This window comes from Branchiostoma belcheri, unplaced genomic scaffold (assembly GCF_001625305.1).
Source record: "Branchiostoma belcheri isolate BF01 breed outbred unplaced genomic scaffold, Haploidv18h27 scaffold57, whole genome shotgun sequence".
Classification (NCBI taxonomy): Eukaryota; Metazoa; Chordata; class Leptocardii; order Amphioxiformes; family Branchiostomatidae; genus Branchiostoma; species Branchiostoma belcheri.
In genome coordinates, this window is record NW_017804209.1 from 1,256,321 (window position 1) to 1,264,619 (window position 8,299).

The following is an 8,299-nucleotide window of genomic DNA, read 5'->3' on the forward strand; positions in this document are numbered from 1 at the left end:
GAATGTTTTGGGTTTGTCAACTATAGCTTCTCCCAGTATGTCTGCCACGTATTTAGAGTGTGCTTGTCTTATGCTTTTCTGAACTCCCTTCTTAACTCTCTTATATTTGTTCCAGTCTTCCTCTTGGCCTGTTTTCTTAGCTTTGTTATAGAGCCGCTGCTTCTTACGACAGTGCCTCCTTAGGTTTCTGTTGAACCAAGGCAAGTTGTATCTGCTTGATGTTATCTTACTTGGGATGTGCTTGTTCATCGTGTCTTTCATTTTGTCTTTGAAGTCTGACCACTTCTGTGTAACTGACATATCCTGAGTTCTTTTGTGAAAGTTAGTTGCATAATCCTTTAGGTCTTTCTTAATGGCTGGTTTGTCGGCTTTTGTGCGGATGTACACTTTTCTCTTAGGTTTCCTGTTTTGTTTCAGTGCCAGGTTAACGTCCACTAGAACCATGTCGTGGTCACTTATCCCCGGGACTACTGTGGTCTTCTCAATTATGTTGGGGTTATTAACTAAGACCAGGTCCAAGAGATTACCATTTCTAGTTGGTTCCTGGACTGTTTGAAATAACCTGTGGTTATCCATTAGGTTTAGTAGTTTCTCTGCTTGGCCTGTGTAGGCCTGACTGTTGTCAGCTACAGTAGTATCCCATTTGATGCCAGGGGTGTTGAAATCGCCAAGAATGATCACATTGTCAGAGTTTATTTTTGCTCCCATTTTACCTATAGACCTGTCAAGTTCATCCAGACTATTGCCCTGGTCTGATGGGGGTCTGTAGTATGTACCCATTATCAGTGGTTTCCTTCCTGCAAGTTGAGTTTGTGTCCACAGAACCTCGCAGTCTGTGTCAAGGTCTGGCCTATGGGTAACAATTAGATCATCTCTGTTGGCCTGAAATACACCACCTCCTTGGCCAGTTTGTCTGTCTTTCCGGTGTGCTATGTAGTTGCTGGGGAATATTTCACTACTTGCTATGTTTTGGTTGAGCCATGACTCTGTACCTGCTACTATATCTGGCTTGTAAGTGTCAACTACTGTCGCCAGTTCAGCTGTTTTGTTCCGCACACTCTGACAGTTTACTAGCAGAAGTTTACTTTTAGATCTCTTGTGACTATGACCCCTCGTTTGAGAATTACCCTGCTTTGATTTAAGTGGGGTGGATGAAGCCATTGGGATTTCGTCTGGTAAACTTGAGTCAGAACTTGTTGTCTTTTATATGATATTTTTCGTTCCATACGACTGCCTGACCGGGCCCCGGTTTGGAAATATGACCTCAACATAAGCCAAAACACTGTGGGAAATTCTTCGTGAGGCGTAATTGGTCGACGGTCACATCATCATCTGCTATACACTTAATTCATCGTTAAGCGTTATTGTTGAACGTCAGATTGGCAAAAAAAATGTCACAACTATGGGGGCATTCAGTTCAACCACGGGCCAGATCATTAGGCAAAGGGGCATGCTACTTGGCACTTTTTGTCATGGCAACTTTTCTATCGGGGGCGAAGTATTGAGGTTCCCTTTCGCGATTCGTACACCTAGGCTGCAGTACCACTTCTAACCGCCAGGCAGAGATTGTATGCTGTAGGGCGTCGTCGAAGCCTCGCTCAATGGCAATGCACAAGACTGAATTGTTCCTTGTCATCATGTAGAATGGTTGAGACTCCCGCCGCTTCAAGAGTCAACAAAGTCTAGCCTCTATCAGGCTTCGGGAGGCGGCTGGAAAGAGTAGAAAGTGGCCAAATAGAGAGATAATATGCCGAGGTAGTTGGTCCGCTAGAGAGTAAACATGTACAGTTTGCCGCACCACGGAAATGTAGAGGGCCAACCCCCCTGCCTGGCATCTTATTACCTTCGCCAAGAAGGTTATGTTTTCAGTAGCGTTTGTCCGTCTGTCTGTCTGTGAACAGCATAACTCAAGAAGCTTAATATGCATTGTCATGAAACTTGGTAGGTGGGTAGGTCTTGATGAGAGCTAGAAATGATTAGATTTTGAGCCCCCTGGCGGCTTTCCTAGGTACTGCAGCAGAACTTCCGGTTTTGATATCTCGCGATCTGGACATACTAAGGTCACCAATGTTTGGTGGTAGATAGCTCTTGGGGTAGGGAAGAAGTGACATGAGTTTGGACCCCCTAGCGGCTTGTTGTGGAACTGCAGGAGCATTTGTTGAAAAATGTTTGAAGAAGGATAACTCAAGAACCAGTTGGCGGATTGTCATGATTTTTGATTTGTAGGTAGCTGAAGTGATGCTTGACATAATCAATGACAATTATGCAAATCAGGAGCTAATTTGCATAATTAATGAGGAAATTGTATAAATCTGTTTTGCTCGATAATAGGACTATGAAACACTTGTGACATGTAATTGAGAACGAAAAAAACATCCGAGGATATATATTATGTAAATGAAGACCTAATTTGCATAATTAGGGAATTTTTCATAATTTCATAGTTGTAACTGCTGGGAATTTCATACTTGCCACATTTGGAAGTTAAGTGAAGGCAAACATCAATAAATATAATTTATTCAAATCATTACCTCATTTGCATAATTTATGGGCAAGTCATATAATAGCCTATAATAGCCTTATCTTCCTTACAGGAAGATAAGGCTGTCATTGGGTGGAGAATATGATCAACTGATACAATCCATGCAAATGAGGCTCTTACTTGCAAAATCAATTATTGAAATTGTATAATTCGTCACCCGCAAGGGTTAACATAATTTGGCGAAGGTATGAGATCGTGGAACTCTTGTTATATCTCTATTTGGCCAGTTTCTACTCTTTCCAGCCGTCTCCCGAAGCCTGGTAGAGGCTAAGCAAAATTGCCACCTCCATAGCCGTACGATCGGCGTTAGGACCTAGCCTAGCTGGTCGGGTGTCATCCGACTGGCTACGGGACTCCCTATACTCGCCGGCCGGAACAATCCCTTATATATAGAAAGAGAGGGCCTGCATGCCCTTTTTCGTATAAAGGCGTAATCAGGCCTTTTTAGCCATCGTAATCCGTAAGCAGCCTCCCCAAAAATCAACGTAATTCATAATCAGTATATTAGCCGTAACACGTGATTGGTCGTTTTAATTCTACGTAAAGCGTAATCTGTTACTTTTAAATACTAGTATACAACGTAAAACGTAATCCATGAATGCAAATAGGATGGCAACTAGGCCTGTTTTCGACAACAAATTCAGGTCAATTAGGGACAGCCGTGGATGTCTTATAAACGTCTTGGCCGGACGTTGTAACCGAGAAGACGGTCGTAGATCTGTGACGTCGTTCGGTTGTCTCTTAGCCTACCAGTACCACAGCACACGCTTCGCCCCGGGAATATGAAAGTTCACAAGGAGTGATGGACGACAACCGAGCTATTAATAGCGCCTGGACCCGGGATGATACAAAACCAGCCACAAACGGTGTCGTGTTGCAAAGTGCCATATCAAACTCTAGTGTCCTCATGTCCTGTAACTAGCACTGGCAGTCTGATCTGTGTCTAGATAGAGGCGGGGTGGGGGGAGGAGAAATCATTGGTGGTGGATGGATGGGATAATGAATAGGTAGATGAGATAGATGGATGGGTGTGTGGGTTCATAGATGGATGAATTGATGGAGTAGGGTTATGGGAGGATAGATGGATGGAATGTTGCAAGAAGCACATGAGGCCCAGCTGACGAATTTCCACTTTCCATTTCAGCCTTTACACAGTCACCATTGCGATGAATTTCGAACCCCTGTCATCCTTAATTCAACAATGGCTCGTCCCCCCAACACGCCACCCTGCCGGGCACTACCGGACGGTCCCCGGACGTGGGACCTTTTCCGCGACTTTCTCCGTCCTGCAACTAATCGAAATGGTGTGTGTGAAATGAGATCCCGCGTCCCAGTACGCCCCCTGTGTACTACCACATACAGACCAGTCCGCCATCTCTGTACTGTAAGGAGCGCGCGGGACTATCTCTCACCGACATCAGCTAGGATACACCACAAAGACGGTAAGTCCTACCTTTTCCCTCTCTCTACACAAGTTTCCGCTCGTTCTCTACCCAAAGGACCGACGCAGAAGTCTTAACTGGTCGGTTCAGACTGATGGAGTTAGTTCTGGGTCGGGTTTGGGACGTGGTAACCTCCATAGCATGCCAAGAACTGGGGGTCTTCATAGTCTTTGGGAGCTTTTATCTGCTATTTTCTGATTGCATATAGACAACATAGCCGGCCTGGTTGAATTATCCCCGGTTTTTACAACTGGGCAAATCAGAAAACAGCCGAAGACCACCAAACCCCTTTTTCTATAAGCCTGCTACGGAGGCTAGTTTTGGATAGCGGTTTGAAGTGACGGCAGTCCCTAGCTGGGTCTAGAGTTATTTACTGACAGACAAATTAGTGCTGGATGGAGTTTGCTGTTTGTCTGTGTTCCGCCTGTTGGTATTTGTTAGCGGTACACAGGACAGTCGCTAAACATTGCCGTGATGAGGCGACGGTAAATACGGCTTTGGATACTGTAGATTGTTACTCCAATGTCAAGTGCATTAAAGGCAGTACCTAATTTCGTTTCCTGTGTCCTGTGGTACGTACAATGTCTGTGGTAGTACCATACTGCATGTCTATGATACTGTGTCTGTGGTACTGCCGAAATATTACAGATTTACTTGAGATATCCCTTATAAATTGTTTTGTACGAATTTGAAGGCTTGCTTTGTTGTTTTTTATCAGTCTCAGTGTGTAGTTGACCTCATGGAAGTCTTTGTACTTTTATGTTGCGTGATTAAACTTCTCTCAATAGTATACAGTTACCATAGTTTTGCAGCTTCTGCCGAATGTGTTGTTCTGTGTTCCACTGAGGGGATAGAAGGTGACTGGGGCCTCAGTTCCCCCCGCATCACCCACTGTATCCTGTATGTCCCTTTTGTTGGCGCGGCTGTCTGGAAACGTTTGTTCGTTTTTATCGAGTTTGCTGTTTCCTGACTTTACCAGTTCTTCCGTGAGTTCAACCTAGCCTGGGTGCCGGGCTGTTGCCAGGGCTAATATACAGCCTAGCTCCTCGGCTCCAGGGCTAGCATGTCCCCATGAAAATTTTACTATAGACACTCGAGCATTTTTTTTTATTTATTTTTTTATTTATCTTTTATTATTTTTTTAACGGTGTCGCTCAATGCAAGGCCAATTATTTTTGGCCACTCCTAGGCATAGAGCTAGAGGTACTTAAGTGAGTATAATGTAGTTATGTCAGGAGATGGCGGTGGGCCTTTGTTTTGAAGCTTTGTGGATTGTAGTCGGATGGAAAGCAACTGCTTGGAAGAGAGTTCCATAATTTTGCAGTCCGGGGAAAGAAGCTGTTGTTGTAAAATGACTTGGAGACAGGCATGTTAACGGTGTATTGATGAGAACTGGTCCTGATAACAGTGTGGTATCCAGTCTAGGTCCCCAGACTGACTTGGAGTCGGATCACCGAACATGTCAGCTTGCATTGTATCTGTAGGAGATGACCTAGCTTGGAACCAGGTGTGGTAAAGTGCCTAGCTAGCAGCAGACTCCAGTGTTAATTGTGTCCTTTAGGTAAGGCCCTCGGGACCTATATTCCCCGAAGATAGGTGAAAATGAGTAGTACCTAGCTTTGGTTAGGGACGTCCTCTCTGACTATATAGTCAAGCTGATAGAGCATTATCTTCGGCCAGGTAGGAACTGTGAAATTCCAGTTTGGGCCATTTGATGGACATGTTTTATTTTTATTGATGGACATGTAGATGTAGATGTAGATGTAGATGTAGATGTAGATGTAGATGTAGATGTAGATGTAGATGTAGATGTAGATGTAGATGTAGATGTAGATGTAGATGTAGATGTAGATGTAGATGTTGATGTAGATGTAGATGTAGATGTAGATGTAGATGTAGATGTAGATGTAGATGTAGCCATCTCTGGTCCCTGTTGATTACGATGCTGATACTAGTACTGACATGTCATGTAGTGCTTTGTTTTAACTAACGTGCTACATTTAGCGTGTATATAGGCAGTGATATGCAGTAAAGAAGACTGATCACAAGTTAGAACAGGACCTGTCATGTTATGTTACCTCTCAGGATTTACCATCTCCGCATGTGTCCGTTCAGTGAGAGTGAGTGAGTGATATGATACTGTGCCGCCATGTTTCCTTGTCACGTCAGGCACGACCTTTGGTTTACGAGTTGACAAATGAAAACAAACCGCCAAAATAACCGTGTCACGGAAACATCATGCGTGATGGATAATACTCGCCAAGCAGATCTTGTATCTGTATCTGTATCTGTATAGCCGGTATAACCGCCTTTCGGTGTAACGCACCAGCTTCGCAGGCACGCGGCGCGGCGGCAGCTTGCTATACTACACCGATCGACTTGTTACACCTAACCCTTGAACTTCTAACTCTAGGCACTGTTTAAAGCTATCTAATGACAATGCCCCTACTGTACTTGGTGACGACTCGATAGTTCTAGGAAAGAATGAATTCTTAAACACCTCAATCCTTGGTTGATAAATCCGATACTTGAAGGCATGGCTATTTCTTGTTCTCTTCTGGGCTGGTATTATGTACTTAGTAGTTGGGACGTCCAAATTGTAGCAAATCGTGTAGCAAATTCGTTTACTGCTGTTGTTGCTTGTTGTCCTTGATTTACGTCTATCTTTTCGCTAGATAAGTTTTGGTGTCTCATGTTCTGAGTTTCACTTTCGCTTGGTTCAGAGTTCATTCTGGTCGTCATGGCTCACCTTGTTTTGTCCCATGGCCCCAGACCTGTGCCTATGAAGGCCCATGCCTGTATGGGTTAGAGTTAGGATCAGGCACGGTTCTGGATACGCTCGAACCATCCAGAAACCATTGAAAAACGCCATCAGGCTATATGTACTCCCTGGTTAAATGAATAAACAAACAAACAAACAAACAAACAAACAAACAAGAATCGTGCCTGAGCATGAGTATGAATAAAGCACGGTTCCGGATACAATCATACACCGGAGCCTGTATGTTGTCGGAAGTGTCACTCAATGTACATTTAGAAGTTTTCTTACATCTGTGTGTTGATTTCTCTCACGCCAACACAGGACCGGTGGTGTCTGTTCTGTTTTCTTACTGTGTGCCAAAATCTTAATGAAGAGTCGGTCTACGGGACACGGAGGATCTGGCCAATCTGTCGGAGCGTACGTACAAAGCCTGGCCCATGACCAAAGCAATATAGCCTCCATCAGGCCTTCCTACGGGGGTACGGATCCTAGTCTCCACCAGGCCTTCCTACGGGGGTACGGGTCCTAGCCTCCACCAGGCCTTCCTACGGGGATACGGGTCCTAGAATTCCGTCAAAAAGGGAAATAGTTGGCCAGGATAGTCAGTCTGCGAGAGGGTTAATTTCCAACTAACTGCAAATGAACTCTACGCTGGCTAAACTCCCCTAGTCAGTTATTCTCCCTTTTTTTGAATCCGCGTTGTTAGTCTGGTGGAGACTAAATTAGTAAAAGCAATGGACCCACTCTTGGCCAGGCTGTTAGGACTCAGCCTGTGTTACACAACATCTCGGAATGGTCCTTTGTTAAGTTTCGATTGAAGACAGATCTGACGTTGCCAATGGACCTCACTCCTGGCCGGCAGTCTAATGCGATGTTGTCACGGGAAGACCTGCTCGAAGATTAGGTCCATTCCACTCCGCTGTTTGCATTCCTTTTTTTCGTAAGACGTAATCACTTTTTAGTCTTCGCAATCCGTAGGCAGCCTCACCCAAAATCAAGGAAGTTCGTTACTAGTACATTAGCCACAAATCGTAAAGTCGTAATCAGCTCTGAGAATTTAACGTAATTCGTGATCGGCGGCGAACATTTTGCGTAATTCATAACCACTAAACACCCCCCACCCCATGCATGCCCTCAATTAAGAGGGCCTGCAAGCTTAAGGGGGGGGGGTGTCCCGACAACGCTCTACGCTGAATTCGGAAACCTCTCGATTACGCTTTACGATAAATTCCAAGTCTCTACAACGCATTACGTAGAATTAAAACGGCGAATTACGCTGTACACAAAATGCGCCAATTACGCTCTACGTTGAATTAGAGCGACCCGATTACGCTCTACGGAAAAGGGCTTGCAGTCCCCAATTAAGTGTTCGTCCTTGCAGCAGGTTCGTGTAGGTCTGGCCTTGTGTTCTGTCAGAGTCAGGGCATAAATAACTGCTATAGAGATGACCTGTCCACAGACCGGAGGTCCTTGTGATGTGTATAAAGATAAAGGAGAGTCTGACACGCAAGTCGTGATCCTGACCTGTTGTTGGGCGTTCTGTTTACGGCGGCC

The 8,299-nt window shown here is 44.7% G+C and overlaps 1 protein-coding gene across 2 annotated transcripts in view; it reads left to right on the top strand.

Annotated features, from left to right (window-relative positions):
• Nucleotides 1–3,777: 3,777 nt before the first annotated feature.
• LOC109481679 overlaps nucleotides 3,778–8,299 on the top strand; it is a 41,545-nt gene continuing 37,023 nt past the window's right edge. The window contains exon 1 of one of the 2 annotated variants that reach the window (XM_019784260.1): nucleotides 3,778–3,984. The gene's annotated coding sequence lies outside the window, so the exon portion shown is untranslated. The remainder of the gene's footprint in view (nucleotides 3,985–8,299) is intronic. The other variant, XM_019784259.1, reaches the window with a different exon arrangement.